The sequence below is a fragment of the Cyprinus carpio genome, chromosome A18 (genome assembly GCF_018340385.1).
Source record: "Cyprinus carpio isolate SPL01 chromosome A18, ASM1834038v1, whole genome shotgun sequence".
NCBI lineage: Eukaryota > Metazoa > Chordata > Actinopteri > Cypriniformes > Cyprinidae > Cyprinus > Cyprinus carpio.
The window spans coordinates 11,922,633-11,947,397 of NC_056589.1; the positions used below are offsets into that span (position 1 = coordinate 11,922,633).

General features: G+C 37.6%; 1 long non-coding RNA gene across 1 annotated transcript; it reads right to left on the reverse strand.

Annotated features, from left to right (window-relative positions):
• Positions 1-14,586: 14,586 nt before the first annotated feature.
• Positions 14,587-15,430, reverse strand: LOC122148668. Its single transcript, XR_006162544.1, has 3 exons — positions 15,147-15,430; positions 14,893-15,028; positions 14,587-14,758 (listed from the first exon to the last, which is right to left on the reverse strand). It is a non-coding gene; the product is annotated as an uncharacterized LOC122148668 (long non-coding RNA).
• Positions 15,431-24,765: the final 9,335 nt, after the last annotated feature.

The following is a 24,765-nucleotide window of genomic DNA, read 5'->3' on the forward strand; positions in this document are numbered from 1 at the left end:
TATCATTCAAAAGCTTAGAGTCAGTATAATTTTTTATTTTTTGGAAAAGAAATTATAAAAATTAATACTTTTATTTAGCAAGGATGCTTTAAATTGATCAAAAGTGATGATAAAGACATAATTTCACAAAAGATTTCTATTTCAGATAAATGCTGTTCTTCTGAACATTCTATTCATCAAAGAAACCTGAAAAAATTCTACTCCACTGTTTTCAAAATCATCATGAGTGTTTTTTGAGCAGCAAATCAGAATATCAGAATGATTTCTGAAGGATTGTGTGACTGGAGTAATGATGCTAAAAATTCAGCTTTGAAAACTCAATAATTACATTTTGAAATATATTCAAATAGAAAACAGATATTTTAAATAGATTAGTAAAAATATTTCAAAATTTTACTGTTTTGCTGTACTTTGGATCAAATAATTGCAGGCTTGGAGAACAGAAGAGAGTTCTTTTAAAAAAAAAACATTAACAAGCTTACTGTTCAAAAACTTTTGACTGGTAGTGTATACTACAGATCAGTTAGGACATAAAGTAGCAGTAATGAATTAAAAGAATAAAATTTGATAAAGTATTTTAAGATATTCGGTGCAAAACAAATTTGATTTATTGTGAAACGATAATTCTACTTCGCGAGCAGCACGTAGGCAACAAAAGACAGCAGAAACCAATAATTTGTTACGTCTCATTTAGCAGACACTTTTATCCAAAGCGACAAGTAGGAGAGCATTTAGCACACTGAACGAGGTCCATACGGGTTCTGTTGTCTTTTGACGTTACAGTAGGTTAAATCATAACATAAAAACTTTATTGCGTGATTCATGTCATCGCGACATACTGTAACATACTTACAGTGTGTGTTTGAAAAAAAAGGATGTAATCGTCCTTTGCTTTTTTCTGGGGTACATTTTATCCCAGACGGCCTAATAGCAAAGTGAATGAACGAACGAATATTAACAAACAGCAACAAGAGATTTGAAACTCAGAGCAGGGAGGGACAATGGAGAAGCACGCCCCAGATCCGGTGCGAGAGCCAGGAGGGCTGAGGAGTGATCCGGGATGGATAGGAAGTGAGGTGAATGCAGAAAGAGAACATGAGAATGATCTAGAGGAGATGGAAGGTGATGAAGCGTCAGTAATTTCTAATGGAGCGAATTCAAACGATGGAGTTTGGCAGGAGGTGAGACAAGAGAGGAAAAAAAGGAAAGCCAATGGAAACAAAGGAGACGAGAGTAAAGAAAATGACATAAAAGTGATAATTCGATTTTAAACCCTGTGTGCATTGAATCCGTTAAAGGTCAGCGAAGCTGTATACAAGATAGAAGGAGAGGTATATATAGTCAAAACTTTAAGAGATGGAAATTTGTTAATTGTTTGCAAAGACAGAGATCAACAGCAAGGATTAATGAGGTGTAAAACACTGCTGGGGAAGGCTGTGAAGCCGCAAATATGGGAAGAAAGAGGGAGAGCTATGGGTGTTATATCTGGAGTATCGACTGATGTGACCGAAGAGGAAATTAAAGTGAATATAAGAGGAGTTCGAGTAAGCAACGTTAAATGGTTGCCATACACTAGAGACGGTGTTAAAAGACCAAGTATGTCTGTTATGTTGGCATTAGATGAGGATAAACTACCTGAACGGATTAGAATTGGGTATGTTAGTTATGTAGTGAGACCATACATTCCCCCACCGACAAGATGTTTTTAATGACAACGTTTTGGTCACATTGCTGTAGCGTGTAGGGCTAAGGCCCATTGTGCTAAGTGTGGGAGGGACCATGAATATGGTAAATGTGCTGAAGGGATCAAAATTAAATGTTGTAATTGTGGGGGAGAGCATAGTGCTGCGTATAAGGGATGTGAAGCACACAAAAAAATTACATACGCTGAAGCAATCAAAAAAGGTGACTTTAAAACAAGGAATAGTTTAGGCCCAAGGGTAGGCCTAGTACCTGTGATCCAAAATCCAGCCCAAAACATTGTGCATAAATGTTGTAAAGTAAATGAAAATACTCTGATTGTAGAAAAGAAGACATTTATTGCATTTATGGTGGAAGTCATTAATTGCACAGCACAAACAGATAGCAGAACAGCAAGAATTAAGATCATCTTAAAAGCAGCAGAGAAGTACCTAGGTGAAGAGGGACTAACAACTGATTCTATCAATGAAATGCTTAGAACAGAGGTAGTAGAAAGTCAGTCATCAGGTGGTGGTGGATGCTGATGGGTATATCCATTTTCCAATGGAATGCCAGGAGTTTAATTTCTAATGGACAAGAATTAAAGTGTTTTATTGAAGAACTATCTGTTAAACCTAATGTTATTTGTGTTCAGGAAACTTGGTTAAAACCCTCTCTTGATTTTATAATTCATGGGTACACGGCTGTGCGCAAAGATAGAAGTCATGTAACAGGGGGTGGAGTGGCTACATTCGTCCAACAAGGTATTGATTTTAGGGCTATAAACAGTGATGTACAGACTGAAGTGGTCATTGTTGAAATATGGGCTAACAGAGGTAAAATCAAAGTAGCTAACCTTTATAACCCCTGTCAAAAGTTAACAAAAGTTATGCTAGGAGGTATATGGGAAAGGGGAAATGGAAAAGTAATAATATGTGGAGATTTCAATGCACACAGCTCATTATAGGGCAGTGTAAGAACAGATGAAAATGGGAGGATAATTGAGGAGTATATGGATGTGCACAATTTAGTATGTTTGAATGATGGAAGAGGTACAAGATTGGATATAGGCAGAGGAACAGAGTCAGCTATAGATCTGACTATAGTGTCAGAACAAATACCAGGGAGAAGTCAATGGGAGGTTTTTAGTGACAATAGTTTGGGAAGTGATCATTACCCTATTTGGACAAAGATGAGTGACCAAAGTGTACAGTTAGAAGGTAACTGGTTCCCAAGATGGAAAATGAAAGAGGTCAACTGGGAACATTATAGTATGGTAGCAAGTGGAAAGTTGATGGGGATTATGTCATATTCAGGTGATGACGTTGAAGAATTGAACTCTATGATTACTGGCATACCGAATGAATCAGCAGAGGAGACTATAGGTAAATCTACCGGGATGAGGAAAAAGAAAAAGGTCCCATGGTGGTCAGAGGGGTGCAAAGAAGCAGTTAAGGCAAGGAACAAGGCTTTTAAAGTTATTAAATCAAATCACACATTCAATAAATTTATTGAATATAAAAAAGCACAGGCCAAAGCTAAAAGAGTAATTTGTGAGGCAAAAAGAAAATACTGGAGAGACTTTTGCAGCAATATTGGGTCTGAAATTAAGGTTAGTGAGGTATGGGGAATGATAAGGAAAATGGGCGGTATTAGAAGGGACTTTGCATTACCAGTAATAAGGGGAAATGACATTGAGGCAGTAACTAATGCAGAAAAGGCAGAGGTACTGGCTAGGGCATTTGTTAAGGTACATAGCACACAGAAATTATCCAGTGAAGAGTTAATGTGGAGAACAAAGGTGATTGAGGAAAATAGAGGCATATTGGGGAGGAAAGACACAGATGAAGGTGTAATTGATACAAATTTTACATTATTTGAACTGAAAAGAGCTTTAATAGGTGTTAAGAGTACTTCACCAGGGAAAGATGTCTTACAAAATGATAGAGCAGATATCAGATGTAGCTAAGAGTGTTGTTTTAATATTGTATAATAAGATATGGGAGCAAGGGAAATTGCCTAAAATGTGGAAACACTCTGTGATAGTCCCTATAGGTAAGCCCGACAAGGATAAAACAGATTTTAAAAGTTATAGACCAATAGCTCTTACATCCAATTTATGCAAAGTTATGGAGAAAATGATTACTATAAGACTGGGATATGTAATTGAAAAAAGAGGAATGCTCTCCCCTCACCAAAGTGGATTTCGTAATGGGCGCACAACAATGGACCCAATTATTTGTCTAGAAAACGAAATTAGGAAAGCTCAAGTAAGTAAAGAAGCTGTTTTGGTTATATTATTCGACATTGAAAAAGCATATGACATGTTGTGGAAGGAGGGGCTTTTAATTAAGTTAGATAAGATGGGTATAGGTGGCAGGATGTTTAATTGGATTCAAGATTTTTTGAATAACAGAACTATAGAATAAATGTATATGTCAATATGTAATCATTCCAATTTCTAATAAGTGTCATATTTTTCCACTTTATATGACCATATATTAGATATTTCATATATGCACATATATTACATTTCCATACGGGAAGTGATCACACAACTGAAGTTGATTTCATTTTGCACCCAAACCCATGCCAGAGATTTTGTTAAAGCGGCTCTGCATCATGCTAGCAAGCAAAGTGACTGAAGACAATAAGATGAATTTCGTGATGGAAGAAGAAATAGCAGCGGTACCTGCTCCCGTGACAAACGACTGTTGTGATGAAGATGAACACCCGTTGCCATATTTTGTGAGAATTTTTTTCTTATGCTGGAGTGAAAGAGTCTTCGCACCAGGTGAATTGCCTTTTATGCATGACTAAAGACATAAGCTGTGTCCCAAATGATGCACTATACACTATTCAGCACCTAGAAAGGACCTCTACAGCCCTGAAAGACAGCAGAGACCAGGACAACTAGAGCCACAGAGACAGATCCCCTGTAAAGACCTTGTCTCAGACGACCACTGGGACAAGACCACAGGAAACAGATGATTCTTCTGCACAATCTGACTTTGCTGCAGCCTGGAATTGAACTGCTGGTTTCGTCTGGCTAGAGGAGAACTGGCCCCCCGACTGAGCCTGGTTTCTCCCAAGGTTTTTTCTCCATTCTGTCACTGATGGAGTTTTGGTTCCTTGCCGCTGTCGCCTCTGGCTTGCTTAGTTGGGGACACCTTATTTACAGCGATATCATTGACTTGATTGCAAATTATTGCACAGATACAATTTAAACTGAACTGAGCTGCATGATGACCACTGAATTCAATGATGAATTGCCTTTAACTGTCATTTTGCATTATTGACACACTGTTAATGTTGTTCAGTTACTTTGACGCAATCTTTTTTGTTTAAAGCGCTATATAAATAAAGGTGACTTGACTTGACTATGTACTTATGCACTATGTACTCAACCATGTAGTGTATGAATTATATAAGGTTATTTTGTCATTCATAATCCGAGTCTGATACCCCCTCCCCCTTCGTTACGTAATTAAAGCTGCGACAGTTGAGTGCATGAAGTGTCCAACATTCCACACTTAGGGTGCTTCTCAATTCTTATTTGTTCATCCTGGTTTCCTTTCCTCGCATCTTAGCTCCACCCCTTCAGGATGTGAGGGAAGGACGCAAGGAAAAGATGCAAGGATGGAAGAATTTAATCAAGTGAAATGATATATCCTCACTCCCTTTAGCGTCACTTCAAAGCTTCATCAGCTGAGCTAAAGACATCTGCCCTTATGTTGTTAAAGTTTGTTATTTAAGACATTCATAATAAATATCAATAAAGCAAGATGCCCTGTTTGAAATATATGACATGTATGGTTTATTGAATCTGCAAAGTAAAAAAAATAAATAAATAAAATTATTACAACAGATTTGAAGGGGGAGGACAATTTATATGTGCGTCAGGTTTTTTGATGAAACACACTTCCGCAAAAGATACACCTGTGTATCCTCGATCATGACTCCTCTGGAAGCCTCCTCACTCCTCAATTCTCGCCTCCTTATGGTGCAGTTAGAGAACTGAGATGTTCTTCAAGATGGCTGAGCTTGATCGGTTTCCGGGTCATAGGATGGAGGATGGAGGAGAGAGGAAATGAGGAGGGATATTAAGAAGCACCCATCGTTTTTTTTTTTTTTTTTTTTTTCGGTTATTTAAGTGCATCCTCCTGGTGTTTAAAGTGCACTTTTTCTTTTTGGAATTTTCAGTGTGAACACACTACTAACACTACTACACGTCATAGAATAGTGCATAATTACGCGATTTTGGACGCACCTATAGAAATATTGGCATTAAAAACCGTCCAACCTCAAGAAACAAATTGAGGTAAGTTAATATTACTGTGAATCCGCAGCATTAGTGTTATTTAGTTTACATTAAAGTGTACAATTGTGTTCACATCAGCAGAGAACTGTACTGGAGTTCACATGAACCATACCCCAGACCACCCTTTTTAAGCGGACTCGGGTACGGTTCGCAAGTGTGCACCCAATTTCAGAAGATAGCATTCAAAATGAACCGAACTCTGACATCAGTCGAACCTGGGTGCACACCAAAAGTGCTAGTGTGAAAGCACCCTAAATCATGAGACTTTTTGCCAAGATCGCGAGAGGTCACGGAAACCTTTTCAATGTAAGTTAAATAAATAATAATTAGATATTACATATAATTTGGTAGTAAAACAAAGTGCTACACATTTTATTGGTGCAAAGGTAAGTATATTTATTTTGTACATCATTTGCAGCTGCTTTTTATCACTTAATTAGAAGCACCAGAAATTTAATTGTGTTATCTGTTATAGGGACTACCGAACAGACATTTAGAAGTTTATTTTAAAATGCAAAGTGTTGAAAATAAAAATCAAAACTCTGTAAACACTTGCGTTTTTACAACACTATAAATACGTTCCATTAAGTAATGAAGAGTTGTACACACACTTGTGGTTTTCATGCTCACTTGAACACTTGGGCCAAATGCAGGAAATATGTCATATAAGTAGTCAAGCGATCGGTTGCAAAGACCGCAAGTGTGGGTATTTGGACAAGGCATCTGTACTGGATTTAGTCAAGTAGTTCACCTGTGTCACGGTTGGTAAACCGTGGTCTCGGGTTTGCACTATGTGGGTGGAGTTTGTGTGTGTCGCTCGTCAGCACTGATTGTTTCATGTGGGTGTCTCCGTTGATTGTTCATCTGCACAAGCTGTTACTCATTACCCGATCCCTACTTATTGCCCTGTCTTTCATCTTGTGTTTGCCAGAGCGTTGTATGAAGTCTCCTGTTGAAGTCTTGCCTGGTTTCTTGTTCCTGTTTCTCTGTGCTTTATGCATCGCAGTTGTCTGACCCTGGAACCCTGTCCACTCTTCACCACCGGATGCACCAACTCACCACCACGGACTGCTCATCTCAGGCCTGTGTCACGCTCTCCTGCTGCCTCACCTCACCGCCACTTCCTGGATCATCGTCTGTCATCGCTGCGACCATCCGATGTTCCACCTGGACTCATTTGTATCTCTGTCTTCAATAAACATTTGTATTTCACTCTTGCACTTGCTTCCTCACCCTTTGTTACTGTTACAACCTGTTTCGAGTTTTTCAGGTTTTTGAGTTGTTCGTTCATCAGGTGACAGCTCCATAAGCTTAACCAATGCAGTCTGAGCCGGAAAGAAACTTAAATAATAACCAACTCTTTATTACCTTTGTTACAATATTCAGTTTTATGGAAAAGAACCATCATGACAGAAATTCACACATTTATAAACTGTAAATAGTAAAAAGCTACTATTTGAGACCAGAAACACATTATGTAACTGTAACAGTAAATAAATATAATGATGATAATAACTATGCACCTGTTTGTAAGGAAGCTTGTAAATTAGCTAATTTCTCTATCCAATGCTGTCACATCAGGTTAAAGTTTATGGGGCTGTCCCGTATGGAGACAGATTAGTCTCAAATATAATTCACGCAAAAAACACAGTTCACACATAAGTAGACAATTTCACATGCATGAAACCTAATTCACGTACACACAAAAAAAATTCACGTGCGTGAAAAAAAAATATATATTCACAAAAAGCAATTCACATGCGCAAAATAAAATTATATATTCATAAAAAAAATTTCACAAATGCAAAACACAATTCATAGATATTCAACTGTGCACAAAAACCTTTGAATGTTTCAAATGTACAAGTGTCTGAAAGTACAAATCGTCATTTACTACGAATCCACTCGGATTTGTGTGTGTGTGTTTTTGAGACTTTCCTGGCAGAGCTCTCTTCCCACGTGGGTCTGTCGTACTCTTTAGCCAATCAGATGCGAGCTTACCGTTCAACCAATCATATCATAAGCCACTGAGAGCGCATTCAAGGAGCACGATTCTGCGCACTTTTGCGCAATATGGATTAATTAGAACGGAAATTAAGCCTTTACATCAGTAATCCCATAGACAGTAAAAGAAATGGACACAGGCAGCGACCCAATAGGAACTCAATTGAGACAAGTGAAGCCCATTTTTAGCGATTTTTAGAACTTCCGTTTCTGACGCGCAGACTCAAACTAAGCTTGATGACGTCAGCAACCTGTCTGACAGATGTAAATCTTCTAGTAGCTGTGCGTGCAAACTGCCATCATTAATCTTGCAGAGACGGCGAGCTTCAGCGGGGAGTTCTTTGGCGTGAGTGAGCAGGAGTAAGTATTCTGATAAATTATTTTGTATAGTATTTTAAAATGTAACGCCAGGGCTTCTATGGGCTTCTCTCTTGACGTCTCCTCCGATTGCCTGCGAGCTTCTGAATGCACTCTCGGTGGCTTATGATATGATTGGTTGAATGGTAAGCTCGCATCTGATTGGCTAAAGAGTACGACAGACCCCCTTTGGGAAGAGAGCTCTGCCAGGAAAGTCTCAAAAACACACACACACAAATCCGAGTGGATTCGTAGTAAATGACGATTTGTACATTCAGACACTCGTAAATTTTAAACATTCAAAGGTTTTTGTGCACAGTTGTATATCTACGAATTGTTTTTTGCATTTGTGAAATGTATTTTATGAATATATAATTTTATTTTGCGCATGTGTATTAATTTTTGTGAATATATATATTTTTTTCACGTACGTGAATTTTTTTTTGTGTGTACGTGAATTAGGTTTCATGCATGTGAAATTGTCTACGCATGTGTGAATCGTGTTTTTTGCGTGAATTATATTTGAGACTAATCTGTCTCCATAGTCCCGTGATAAACGAATGATTTAAAACCAAAGACTCCAGAGATTAACTAATCAATTCTCTTTCCGGCTCATACTGCATTGGTTAAGTTTATTATAGCTTTAAGAATGATGAATCTTCTGATCAAATCTTTCTCTTGTTTACCGAGACTGATTGACACACAAGGCAGCCAATCAGCATTCGCTGATCCACAAGCAGGCAAACATCCCACCCACAGCGCTTCGTGTGAAGTTGAGAGTGAGTCCATCGGAGCGCTGATGCGGATGCTAAACTTTGCCGTTGCATGTCATATATAGTTCCACTCATTTTATGGGTGTTGTGCATCTATGCAAAAGAACCCACAGAAACCCTTATTAATAACTGAGTTGTTGTGGTGACAAATAAACGGGTTACTCCCATATTTAACCCTCTTTGACCAAGTCTCTTACCAGACACACTGTGGCAGGTTACAAACCTAACCAGCAATTTACCAAATGTGACTTGGCTATAAAGCAAACAAAGTTTTTCAGGGCTGTCATGTGATGAATGAACGAATTAAACCTGTTGAGGTGAGCTAATCATAGACTGAAGGTCCAGGTAAACAATGAATTAATCTTTTCTGTTTCTTATAGCATTATAGTTTTGTACTATTTGTAGTGTGATCAACGTTATTTTTTGTGGCCAGAGAAATAGTTTTACTTAGAGTCAATAAACGATTAACTCTGTCCATCTTGCGGAAAAACAAATCATTTTATTGTACTATTAATGCTATAATGCTACAAGTAATTCATGAAGATTAATATAATTAATAATAAGCCATTATGATTAATTATGTTCATCTCACTTTGACCTAAAAGAGGTGCTTCCAGAAGTCATAGATCCTCTTCTGACTATTATTAATTCCTCATTGTTATTAGGGTATATCCCCAAAACCTTCAAACTGGCTGTTATTAAGCCTCTCATCAAAAAACCACAACTTGACCCCAAAGAACTAGTTAATTATAGACCGAACTCGAATCTCTCTTTTCTTTCCAAGATACTAGAAAAGGTAGTATCCTCACAATTATATTCCTTCTTAGAGAAAAATGGCATCTGTGAGGATTTCCAAGTCAGGATTTAGACCATATCATAGTACTGATACTGCTCTCCTTAGAGTTACAAATAACCTGCTCTTATCATCTGATCGTGGTTGTATCTCTCTATTAGTGCTATTGGATCTTAGTGCTGCGTTCGACACTATTGACCACACTATTCTTTTGCATAGACTAGAACACTTTGTTGGCATTACTGGAAGTGCATAAGCATGGTTTAAATCGTACTTATATGACCGCCATCAATTTGTAGCAGTGAATGAAGAGGTATCATATTGTTCACAAGTGCAGTATGGAGTACCGCAAGGCTCAGTACTAGGGCCGTTACTCTTCACGCTTTACATGTTACCCTTGGGAGATATCATCAGGAAACATGGTGTTAGCTTTCACTGTTATGCTGATGATACTTAGCTCTATATTTCTTCGCGGCCCAGCGAAACATACAAAATTGAAAAACTGAATGCATGCAACGGAATGCATAGTTGATATAAAAAACTGGATGACGAGTAATTTCTTACTGCTAAATTCTGAAAAAACAGAGGTGTTAATTATAGGGCCTAAAAGCTCTGCATGTAATGACCTAGAATGCTGTCTAAGCCTTGATGGCTGCTCTGTCATTTCTTCGTCATCAGTTAGGAACCTAGGTGTGCTATTTGATAGCAACCTTTCCTTAGAAAGCCACGTTTCTAGAATTTGTAAAACTGCATTTTTCCCATCTCAAAAATATATCTAAATTACAGCCTATGCTCTCAATGTCAAATACAGAAATGTTAATCCATGCGTTTATGACCTCAAGGTTAGACTATTGTAATGCTCTATTGGGTGGTTGTTCTGCACGCTTAGTAAACAAACTCCAGTTAGTCCAAAATGCAGCAGCTAGAGTTCTTACTAGAACCAGGAAGTATGATCATATTAGCCCGGTCCTGTCAACACTGCACAGGCTCCTTATCAAACATGGTATAGATTTTAAAATCTTGCTTATTACTTATAAAGCCCTGAATGGTTTAGCACCTCAGTATTTGAAAGAGCTCTTGTTACATTATAGTCCTCCACGTCTGCTCCGTTCTCAAAACTCTGGAAATTTGATAATACCTAGAATATCAAAGTCAACTGCGGGCGGCAGATCCTTCTCATATTTAGCTCCCAAACTCTGGAATAACCTACCTAACATTGTTCGGGAGGCAGACACACTCTTGCAGTTTAAATGTAGATTAAAGACCCATCTCTTTAACCTGGCTTACACATAACATACTAATACACTTCTAATATCCAAATCCGTTAAAGGATTTTTAGGCTGCATTAATGCGCTACTTGCACTACTACTTCCGCGTTCTTCTCAATAGGGCTCAGTGAGTTCCGCTGTCTCCAGGATCTCCCTAAGATTAACGTTACCGATGTGCATCGTATTTGCAAAAAATCAACCACAGCTCCATCCAGCAAGCTGGAGAAAGGCTTTAAATTATACGCAGCCTCGTATATACACGGTTACGAAGGTAAGCAACATTTAATGTTAATTAGCTTTCAGTGCTAACTGTTAGCTAACTATAAACAAACAAATGTTTTAATTGTTTTCATCGTATGTTTGTGTTATTGTTATCAGTATCAAATAAAGACAGGCTGTCAGGGGAAGTCAGCGTCAGAGCCTTGTGTTACAGGTCAATGAGGCACCACACAATTTGATAGTATGCTAGAGGCATAGGGTTCACCGTTCTCCAAACCCAGTTCAGGTGTTCAAGTGTGTTCAAATGTGTTCAAATATTCATGTGTTCATTTTCTTGAAGTATTACAAATAGGGTGACCATACATGCCATTTTTCCTGGACGCGTCCTTGCCAGGATTTCTGTATTGCTTTGATTCAAAGTACCTCGACAGCGTTTTGAAAACATAAGGAACCGATGTCATACACCGATCGGTCTGCACGCAAACAAAGTCAAAATCTAGATATTTTAGGCAATATAGAAATCCTGGCCAGGACACGTCCGGGAAAAATGTTTCTTATGGTCATCCTAATTACAAATAACAAGGAGGTTTTGCAGAAGAATCATAATGTTGTCAGTCTGAATTTGAAATCTGTATTAAGATACCTGTATGGTTGCAGCATTAAGTATTACATAAACCCAGAGTAGCCATAGAGTAATCTGCTCCTGCAAAGCCACCTTGGTTATTGTTCTACTAAAATTAACATGCTACTAACTTGGACTTTATTGGTAAGAAATACAAGTTAATAATTATATATGTATTTTTTAGGTTGGACTCAGGGATGCTTCACCTGTGGTGCTCACACAAAGCAGGTGTTCATGTGTGGCAGGCACTGCTTTGTGCAATCACACGGTTGCCTTCCTCTTTCAAAGTGCTCATTTTTCTCAGCTTAATTTATCTGTTGTACCCCCTGTGCTTAGCTGCACTGAAAGAGAACAATCCTGGCATAAACCATGAACAATGGTAATTAAAATCAGTATTTTAGCCTTATTTATAAAACCGTATATTCAAAATATGTGACTGTGAAATTTAGACTAAAATCTCAATGTAATTCTGAGATCAGGAGCATCAAATTTTAATTTCATCCATTTAATTCACCATGATTTCAATATTTGACATGATCTTATTCAGTTCATATTAAAGATGTCAAGGTTATATTTTCACAGAATGTGCTTTACATGTAGGTTAATTTTATGTAGAAACAGTTTTTTTTTAAGTGCATTCTATGTTTATAGTTTCAGCATTGTCATTCTCTCTAATATTACTTACATGTGTCTGTCAGGGTGTGAAACCAGGCCCCATCAATGCCATGATCATCACAAAACCTGTAGCAAATCGTACTGCACAAGGTGGAGTGAGGTAAGTTCAGCAACCAATTTTTTTTTTCTTTAATACAAGGATGCTGAGGACAAAGATAATTTGTTTAACAGCATAAGTATTGCAATGAAATGCAGCAAAGTGTTCTTATGCATTTAAAAAATACAGAGTATAAAAAATATAGACATACAGTTAGCAACAACAATTACAAAAAAAAAAATTCCCTATAAACAACAAACTTCAACAAAAACAACAAACTACAGAAGTGGACTCTACATGCATCCATAGATCCATACATGCATCCATAGATCCATGCATGTTTAGAGTTGAGGAGGCATATGCAGAATTCAACCTTGAGGACAAGCCACTTGTTACCACCATGAACATGTCACCTGACAAGCCACTTGTAGAAAGTGCATTCGGGTTGGTCCAGGAAGGAAGCGTGTTGTCCTACCAGCAGCCTGACTTAACATCACGGTACATCACACTACATGATGCCCCATCAACTCCACCTTTGCCTCTTGAAGGACATTATCTTGCTCCATCTAAATGCATGTTTGTTTGCACTGAGGAGGAGCTCTTACACCTTCAAAGTCTAAACACACCATTAGATATGGCTCAGAAAATTGAAGAGGCAACACGCGAGCAAAGCTCTTGTCCTGACTGGCATGAGCTTCGCAGATCAAGAGTAACAGATTCCAGGTTTCGGGAGATATGTCACGTCAGAGGCCTGAGCTCTGCAGAGTCCCTTGCAGAGCGAATCATCAGAGGAAGCCGACAGACGGCAGAGATGAGAAGAGGTGCTGAAATGGAGTCAGAGGTAACAGTGGAATACAGCAAATTGAAAAATGTTAACTACTCACCCTGTGGTTTAATAATCCATCCAAATGCTCCCTGGCTTGGTGCATCCCCTGATGGTGTAGTCTTTGATCCCACTGAAAGTCCTCAATTTGGACTTGTTGAAATTAAATGTCCTAATGTAAAAACATTTTTGACTGCAAATATATGCAAATGGACAATGGGTTTCTCACCCTAAAAAAGGGCCATGCATACTATTATCAAGTGCAGGGACAGCTACTGGTCTCAGGAATGCAGTGGTGTGATTTCATGGTGTGGGCCCAGGAGGATTATTTTGTCCAGCGTATCTACAGTGACACTTCAGTGCACAAAGTTATTAGAGAGAAGGTGGATTATTTTTACTTTTACACATACATGCCTAAATACTTGTCAATGAAACAGTAACTGAAATTTTAAAGTCGTCAGAGAAATTTGTAAAACAGCACTCAAACATATGTTAATAAATGTTTATTTGTACAATGTCTGTTTTTTATGTTCAATTACATTTTCTTATTTGTACAATGTCAGTTTCATTTACAGTAAATTTCATTTATCTTGCTTGTCATAAGTTTTTTTTAAATAAACCGATTCAGAGTTAACATTAAAAATGGCAATGAAACAGTAACAGTTAAAGACAGTTAACTCTGCAGGAAAGTGGATCTAGCGAACCAGATTTGAGGATCACTGAGTTAAAGTAAGCCATAAATGTGAAATAGCATACCAGTACTCAAAGTAAAAAGTCATATAAGAGTTGATCTCATTTGATCCAAGTCTTCACTAATGCCTTGTTTTGATAATTTGACAACAGACATGCAACTGTATAAAGTTGATTAATGTTAACACTGTGGGAAAGTGTGATGACACCATCAAAAAGTTTGTTTTGTTTGATCCTCCTGATGACTCGTTCCACGTGCACACGCAGTCTAGAGTTCCGTGAACTCTTCAGGAAGGTTAGATTTCACATCAGCTGCTGAAAGCCACACACACACTGATCCCAGCAGTGTATAGAGGTAGTTTGTCCACGTCTAAATTATTCTGCTCACTGTGGAAGGATGCATATGAAATCGGTGTGCCAGGTCTCTCTCCTTTAAACCAACTGACAGGTAGATAAGGAAAAGAAAAAACTCATCGATTGGCTGCAGCAGCTGTCTCTGGAAAAGTAAAACATGCATGAAAGGTAAGTTTGTATAAAAACATATAGATAACACATTGTAAATACGGCCCTGTACTGTGTTCTGTAAATGTACAGCCACACTTATCGTGTGCATGCAAGTATATAACCTACCTCTGATGGTGGCAGTACACGTGTGATATCTTCATGCTTTCTAGCAGCAGATTTCGATCTGGACACACAAATGATTTTGTGTATGGATGGCTCGATTAGCCACCAGAATGACATCAGGTGACGGTAGCTGGGAAACCTGTAAGCAGAAGTCTTATCCTGAATACATTTACAAATTGTTTACATGTTACATGCATCTAAATCCGAGTATATGTAATCACATCTATATGTAAGATTCTACCAATGTTTAGACTTACCTTGTGTAAAATCTGATGTCCTCATCTGAGCCGGTAAACCGCTCCAATCCGAAATCACGCTGAACGTGTAGCTCATGTAGCTATTTTTTCAGCTCCTCCACTTCATTAGAGAGTTCTTCTACTTTAGCACATGCAAGGTCTAATGAAGAAGGCTCAGGAATGCTACAGTAATCATGATCCATCGTTACATCCATGGGTACTGCAGGAAAACTGTGAAAACTTAAAGTTCCGTTGAACTTTGCAGAAGATGTACACAGCGGAACACAGCAGTGTACGCTGTATACCTTCTGCTGTCTCTGAAATCTATAAACACACTTTTTTCTGAACATTTTCTCCAAACGCCAAAACAATGGCCGACAACCGGAACTCAGCGAGCCCTATTACTTCAAAGCGGAAGTACGTCACGAGTCTACGTGCAAGTAGTCCATTAGGTAAACCGGAACCGGGAACACTTCCCATAACACCCGATGTACTTGCTACATCGTTAGAAGAATGGCATCTACGCTCATATAAGTCTGTTTCTCTCTTATTCCGAGGTCACCGTAGCCACCAGATCCAGTCTGTATCCAAGTCAGAGGGTCACTGCAGTCACCCGGATCCAGTATGTATCCAGCCAGATGGTGGATCAGCAGCTTGAAAGGACCTCTACAGCCCTGAAAGACAGCGGAGATCAGGACAACTAGAGCCCCAGAGACAGATCCCCTGTAAAGACCTTGTCTCAGACGACCACTGGGACAAGACCACAGGAAACAGATGATTTTTCTGCACAACCTGACTTTGCTGCAGCCTGGAATTGAACTGCTGGTTTCGTCTGGTCAGAGGAGAACTGGCCCCCCGAATGAGCCTGGTTTCTCCCAAGGTTTTTTCTCCATTCTGTCATCGATGGAGTTTTGGTTCCTTGCTGCTGTCGCCTCTGGCTTGCTTAGTTGGGGACATTTCATTTACAGTGATATCGTTGACTTGATTGCAAATTATTGCACAGATACTATTTAAACTGAACTGAGCTGCATGATGAAATCACTGAATTCAATGATGAACTGCCTTTAACTGTCATTTTGCATTATTGACACACTGTTTTACTAATTAATGTTGTTCAGTTGCTTTGACGCAATCTTTTTTGTTTAAAGCGCTATATAAATAAAGGTGACTTGACTATCGACGGATGGCACTGCTTAAATGCAAACCTCTGACACCTCAATAAAAACTATTCTTTGCCACCTCCCTAACCCCTCCAACCACCCTATTACATCTGCACAATGTCAAACACATGTGTGTGATGAACAACATTCTATAATATGTCCCTGACGACCACACTGTGCCAAAGCTTGTGGTGCCACAATGACAAAGGAGGGGTCATGGTAATGTATGCCCACAATGCACCATGTTCTGGACACCACAGTACTAGAGACACTTATGAGACACAAAAACAAGTGGTGCACTGGACTGGCATACAACAAGACATGTTGGAATATGTCAGAGCATGCCGGGTTGCTGTCAAGTCCAAACAGCAAACCCAAACCACAAAGCCCCACTACAACACACTCCACTTTTGGTTTGCAATCACTAAAATGACACTTAGCTTAACAGATATGTGTTAGTCCTCACTTTCCAGTCTGCCAGCATGTCACAGATTGCAAACCCCACTTCCCAGGGAGAAGATGTGAACACCTGGCTAAGAGGCATTACGGATAGCCTCACCCACAAGACCACTGAACTGTTATTATTCTGAGTAATAGTCATGATTCGGAAGAGACTCCTGACACATGACTCAAGCCAGAATCACAACCATGGGGAGCTAACCAAGGTCACCAGTTTCCTAAGCTACACCTCCACAGTCAAGCTGACACTAAGCGACAAGCACCGCACCCATCTTCAGAAGGAAGCATAGACAAGCTGGCTGTGAAAGTCCAGGATGATTTCAAGCATCAGACCACTGAGTTCCTGAGAGAGCTATTGCACATCTCACACTGCACAGACAAGCTCGAAGTGAAAACCCAGGATAAACTCAAGGTACTGTTGTCTGACGATTTTTGCAGGTGAACTTCGTCAGTCAAAAGGGGGGGATTCTGTAACATCTGCTTAGGATCATGTATGATCGTTTGGGCTTTATGTCTTAGAAATTCATTTTAGCCTTTTGACATTTGAATATAAATTACAGAATCTGGTCCCATAGTCTGCAGTTATATGGGTGCTATAAATGGCCAATATTTACCCCCATTATCCGGAAGATGTTGAACAGATCAACTCTCTGGTCTCCCCATCAAACTTCAAACACATTCCAGGAGGAGCAAATGACCCCTGTGCCAGGCACCAATGGCCTGACTAGACCAGTGGTTTGTCTCCACAATTTCAAAACACATCACACACACACACACACACACATAAAGACGTTTTCTTTATTTTAGACTATAATCAATCAGTTACAAATGCATCTGGTATATGCATGTGTTGTCTGTATGTTTCCCTATTATATTAGTCTAGTTACCACTGTTTATTTGCATTAGTTAAGCTCTAAAGACTAATATTCAGGTGTATGAATGTATCTCTGGTTTAATATAGTCTAGATGTTTCGTCCTTGTTATCAAAATGATCTGCTTTTTATTCCTCAAACCGTGATGTACTCTATGTGATCGTGAAATGCATCATACTATTTGTACCATATTTTGGGTAAAACTACACCAACTCGTCAGGACGGTCATAGAGCATGCAAATGAGGTGTCACTGGGACAAAGAAACACTTTCCCGCTGAAACTATATGCCTTGCTACTGGTCAATCTAACCAAAATAGGTGTTACAGGGAAACCAGATAAAACCTCTACCACACCCAAAAAGTGGGTTTCTCTTCACTTGCGGTTCCCTGGAGACACCCATCACCTTGGAAACCCCATGACTCCCCTTCCGGGGGGAGTCCGATCCTCTGGCAGTTTTCAGCAACTTAGTTGATATACTTCGGAGCAGTCAACCCATGGATGAAACGACGAAGCTTTTACTCCTAACAGATTTCAACAGGAATCTACATATTGTGGTATTAGTAGTAAAATTATTTTTCATGGCCAGAGAAATAATTTTACTTAGAGTCAATAAACGATTAAAACTGACAAACAAATCATTTTATTGTACTATTAATGTTATAATGCTACAAGTAATTCCTGAAAATTAATATAATAAATAATAAGCCATTATGATTAATTATGTTCATTTTACTTTGAGCTAAAATTTGCTACAATACACAGTGCAAATTTAAAACTTTGCAGGATGTTTTCATTCACTTAGAGCTGTGTTACACACTGCATGAAAGGTCATTTTACAAAAGCCATATTAGGGTTACTTTAAGACAGTTCACATACTGTATTTAAGCAGCATTGTACACTATTGTTGTACTCCAATTAGGGGTGCACTGATCTGATATTTAGTATGGGTATCGCTTCGATACTGGCCTTTTCTGCTGGATCAGGGTATTGGTCAGACGAGACCAATCCAAATCCAATATAGTGCATATACTATTCTGTGTTATTATTAAGCCCCACGAAAGCCACATAAACATTATAAAGCACAATAAAGTTTTTGTGCACTGTATTTCAAGTGTTCTGAAGCTGTTCCATAGTTTAATGTGAGGTACAGATTAATATTCAAGTCAAGTTCACGTAAACTCTTCTCTCCACTGTGGCTGACTGTCATCCTCCATTCAGTATTCAAACTATGCGTTGCGTTCGGTTAAGACAGCCAAGATGATAAAACTCTCTCCAAGATGATTAAATGTGCCTAATGTTACTTGATCTGTAAGTGGTTTTTCACATAAAAGGAATTTATCTTGCTGGAGTTTCATGCTGTTTCTAAATTGTGTAAATTTCTACCGGGTATCTGGTTAGATCACAAGACCTGAGTAGAGAACACTATGAATTGTTCTTCATGAGCACAGTAACTGAAATTTAAGAATGTGAAAAGAAAAGGCTCAATAAACTAATGCACATATTTAATACGCATCAATATCTCTTCACTTTGTGCTTGCTGTGACTCCGTGTTGCTTCAAGCACATCATTCTGCGCACAGGATGCGCATAAGCTCTTTGTGCCACTCCATATTTGGAGCCTTTAGTATAATACTCTTGCGCAATGAAAGATTAATAGCCTTTCTTGTTCATCTTATCTATCATATGTTGCTGCCTCATTAATCTGCTATACATTTAAAAGAAATGTATTTTAATTTATACAGTAGTCAACATTTGAAGTGGATCAAAAAAGTTAATCAGCGTTGTCCTGAGACAAGAACGGGTATTGTTTTGGTTTTAGGACAACTTTGATGAAAGGTTTTGATCATCCACTTCAAATGCTGACTACTATAGTGTATATTTACATATGAATATATTACTTGTTTTTCATGAATGTATTTTACAACAATATGAGAGCAATGTATTATATATTTTTTTGTTTGTTATTTTTCTTTATAATGAAGCTGTCTATATTTAGTAGATTGTGTGTAACATACAAAAGATTGATGATCGACCTACACAGTGAGGTATAGAAATTCTACACTGATTTAAAAAAACTGCGCTGTATCGGATCGATATCGCTATCGGCAGATACTCCGATTTTTTGGTATCAGATCGGTATCAGTTCTGAAAAAAGTGGTATCGAGCCAGCCCTAACTCAAATATATGGAAATAATAGGAGATGTTTTTGGTAGTTACAGGTTACGGAAGAGTGTTCACCATTATGCACGTCTTCAAAGTGCCATACTCTCTTTGAGTTTTGCTTTTAAATAATTGTCAAAATTCAGTGATTATTTTGGCTTTATCTATTACTCAGATATGTTTAGTTTAGTTTTTTTTTAGTTTAGTTTAGTTTATTTCAGACAGACAACTTGGGTTCAACACAATTGAGCTAATGTACAACAACATATTTACATCAGTCTGAACAGGTGTAGGCTGAAGCTCTTGCTTATAATGCCTACCCTTTTTAAAACATCTCATCTTTTGATAAATAAACAAAAAAAAAAAAAAAAAAAAAAACTGTTATTTTACATCAATATACTGTTGACAAACTAGTATAACTAGACTACAATAACATTATTTTTGCCAAGCAATACAGTTCCACAATCCAAAAAACAACAAAAAGCAGCTTTCATTTATCACTCTTTAAATGGTTTCATATAGTTTCAGTGTTTTATTCTTAAATAGCTTCTTTAACTTGCTAAGTGTCCCACATATTTTTAATTTGACAGCTGTTCCATAGAATTACACCTTTAACTGAAATACAATGGTATTTTGCATTGGTCCTCACTTGGTTCTTTTTAAACATACAAGTTCCCCTTAAGTCATGTTGACATTCTCCTTCTGTAAACAACCCTTGGATACTTTCTGGCAATTGATGATTGTTTGCTTTGTACATAATTTGTAATGTTTTTAGTTCTACTAATTCTTTAAACTTTAGGGCCTTTAGTTCAATAAATAGGGAGTTTGTTGGCTCCCTATAGTTGGTTTTCTTTACTATTCGTATGGCTCTCTTTTGAAGCATAAAAATTGAATTGGTATTTGTTTTATATGTATTTCCCCATACTTCCACACAATAAGTAATGTATGGAAGCACTAGGGACCAATACAAGGTATATAATGATTTTTCATTTAATAAGTCTTTAACTTTATATAATATTGCAATTGACTTTGAAATCTTGTTCTTAGTATAGGATATATGGGGCTTCCAATTTAAGTCATTGTCAATTATCACCCCAATAAATTTAATTGCCGACACCCTTTCTATTTCAATTTCGTTAATCATTAATTTACTTATTGTGTTTGGTAAATGATTACCAAACACAATAAATTTTGTTTTACTTATATTTAATGTTAGTTTATTCAAATCAAACCAGTTTTTTAGCAGTACCATTTCTTTTTCAATTGTATCCAAAAGTTGTTTCAGATTGTCACCAGAACAAAATAAGTTTGTATCATCCACAAATAATATCAGTTTTAATACTTTGGAAACCTCGCATATGTCGTTGATGTATAACAGAAAAAGCAATGGGCCCAGCACAGAGCTTTGGGGAACCCCACATGTCACTTGCAACAATTGTGACTTGCAATTATCTATTTGGACATATTGATACCTTTTTTCTAAGTAACTACTTATTCAAGAATGAGCTACTCCTCTTACACCATATTTTTTCAGTTTCTCTAGTAGGATATCATGGTTAACAGTGTCAAATGCTTTTTTAAGATCTAAAAATATTCCAACTGTATATTGTTTATTTTCTATTGCGTTAGATATTTTCTCCACAAATTCTATTAATGCATGTGAGGTTGTTCTGTTACTTCTAAACCCATATTGTTGATTGCTTAATATATTGTATTTTACAACAAAATCATTTAGTCTTGTATAAAATAACTTTTCCAATATTTGTGAAAACTGTGAAAGCAAAGAAACAGGCCTATGATTTAAAAAAGTATGTATATCTCCAGTTTTATATATGGGTATAACTTTAGCAATTTTCATTTTTTTAGGAAATAAACCTTTTTGTAGGGACAAGTTGCATATATGTACCAGGGGTTTCTCCACAGTCAGTCAGTCAGTCATGATTTAACAATATCAGTTATTTCTTTTCCATTTGTTCCTCTTATAAACATTGATTTCTGATTTACATTACCCTTCTCTCTTTCCGTTCTACTTTTACTTCCAATTTCTTCAATCTCCCCAGCCAGACTGGCACCAACATTGACAAAAAAATCATTAAATTCATTAGCAATTTGGTCCTTATTACTTATAATTATATTATTCTTTGTCATAAAGTAGGTTGGGCAACTTGTCCTTCCAACATTGTTTCTTACTATTTCATTTAATATTTTCCATGTTTTTGTTATGTTATTCCTATTATTGTCCAATGATCTACTATAATACTCTCTCTTACTGTTTCTAATGATATTAGTCAATTTGTTTTTATATACCTTATATGTTTGCTCAGCTTCTTTAGTTCTTTTTTTAATAAAAAGCTTATATAATGTATTTTTCCGTGTGCATGATTTTTGGAATGCCTTTGTTAACCACGTTTTTTCAGCAAATTTCTGTTTCCTCATTTTCTTTACTAAGGCACAGTTTTTGTCATAAGATGTTATTAATATAGATATACATTTATCATAGGCTTCATCTACATCTACAACATAAACTTCCTTCCAGTCTTGTTTTAAAAGATCTTCTTTAAAATTGTTAATTGCACTCTTGGTTTTGTGTCTTATTAATTGTACTTGTATGTCTCTATTGGTCACCTTACAGCATGGTATGGTTGCAAAAACCGGCAGATGGTCGCTTAAGTCATTAATAAGAAGTGCACTTGTTATTTTTTTATCAATAACGTTGGTAAATATATTGTCTATTAAAGTTGCACTATGTGTTGTAATTCTACTTGGAGGGGTATAAGCTCATGCTATACATTGCATTAATAAATTCTGTTTACGTTATGAATCAATGTTAATGAACTTTTTTAATATTAAACAATGATGGCATCACACACTAGGGCTTAGGTGATGCATAACTTACAGTTAATTGTAACTGACTTAATGGTAACTGACTGTTAATGTTGTTGGGTAGCTTTTAAATCCTGTAGCTGAAGTTGTGAAACATTCCAAGCACTCTAAGTGGCTCTCTCTGTTTCAGAGAAAGCATGCACACCACCTTAAAAAATATGGAGAACTGACATTAACAAAAAGAAAAAGGACTTCTGAGACTCCATCCACCAGCAAACAGACCACATTAGTGAACAACTGGACTGTGTCTAGGGTCATTGACAAAGCTGTTGTGAAGTATGTGGTCCAAGGGCTCCAGCCTTTCTGTGTTGTTGAACAAGAACCTTTTAAAGATTTTGTGAAGGAACTACAGCCTAATGCAAAAATAATTTCATGGCTGACCCTGCGCTCTATGAAAGATGATGCTTCCAAAGCAATGAAGAAGGCAGTGACCAAGGCCATGAGGGCAGTTGACCATATTGCCACCACTGACTGCTGGTCTACCAGAAGGAGGAGTTTTATAGGTGTTACTGCACATTGGCTGGACCCCGACAGTCTCACTAGATGCTCAGCAGCCCTAGCCTGTAAACAGTTTAGAGGTTCGCACACATTTGATGTGTTGGCAAGTGCCCTGAATGATATACATTCAGAGTTTGAAATTCGGGGAAAGATTCTTAGAACGACTACAGATAATGGCTCTAATTTCAGGTTTTTGGTGAAGATGAGAAGAACAATGTGGTCAAAAGTGATGAAGCATCTCAACCTCAGTCATCGCTAGGCTTGTCACCTACTGTACTTAACCTAATAGCTACAGTTGATGCCATGAAAGCAACATCCAATGAGGCATACAAGAAAGTGTACCGTTCAACATTCGGAAAATGTAGCGCACTTTGGAACAAATGTGGAAGATCCACACTTGCAGCCGAAACTGTTGAAGATGTTTGTTCCCTCCAGTTGTTACATCCAAATGCACTGACCATCAAGCTTGACCGAGCCAAATTGCAATTGAAATACTACAGGCCTCTGGTGGATGCTTTACTGGTGGGAATAAAGAATCGTTTTGGCCACATATTAAGAAACCCAGAGTTAATCGCAGCCACAATTCTTCTTCTAAAATTTAAGACAATTTAGACAAAGGATGAAGCTACAATCAGAATAGGTAAAAAACATGGTAACTTGGGTTGAGTTCATTATATATTAATAGATAAATTAATTTATATTTTAATTTATATTTTCTTGCTCACTATTTCAGGAATGGACTACACCAAGAAGCACATAGATGTCTCCTCTCTGCAGCAAGCCGATGTTTGATCTAGTTCATCTGACGAGGATGATTTCTTCTCTGCCCTGCAGTCGTCTCAAGCACAAGATGGCTCCAAAAAATTGGATGGATACTTGGCCTGTTCAGCAGATCACATGGACTTGTTGAAATCCTTCCCAGCTGTGTGCAAGCTGTCTGTGAAGCTGAACACACCTCTACCTGCTTCCGCAGCCTGTGAAAGGCTATTTAGAATCGCAGGACTAGTCTTCAGCTCAAGAAGAGCAAGACTGAATTCTCGCAAATTTGAAAACTAACTTCTGTTGAAGATGAGCAGCAAATTTTTCAGTTTCAAGTAATGACTGGGTTTTACTGCAGGTAAGAGTGTGAGTAAGGAGAGAGAGATGGGACAGATGAATAAAGGAATGGGAGGTAAGGTAAAACTGGATTTTGTAAATGTTTAAGTTATAAAGATGTTTTCTGTATCTACATTTGATTTTTGTTCTATACCTGTTGTAAATTTCAGTCAAAACTTTGTCATGTTGACATGTTAAAGCAATTGATCAGTCTTGCAGTTATGCAGCCATACACTTGGTCCAGATTCAGCAGCAAAAGATGTCCAACATAATTGTGTTTGTTCCATTTGGCAGGCAATTTTGAGAGAACTGTTTAAAAGTCTTTTACATTCAAAATAAACAGTTCACTTTTCAGATTTCAAACTGTATTATTATTTATTTTTTACTTAAAAAACCCAAACATTTTGCCATTTAAAAAAAATGGATGAAACAGAGTTAAAACTTAACACAATCTTGCTGCTCAAATTTGTGTATAAAACCATTTTTAATAATATCTATTTGCTCCTTTTGTAA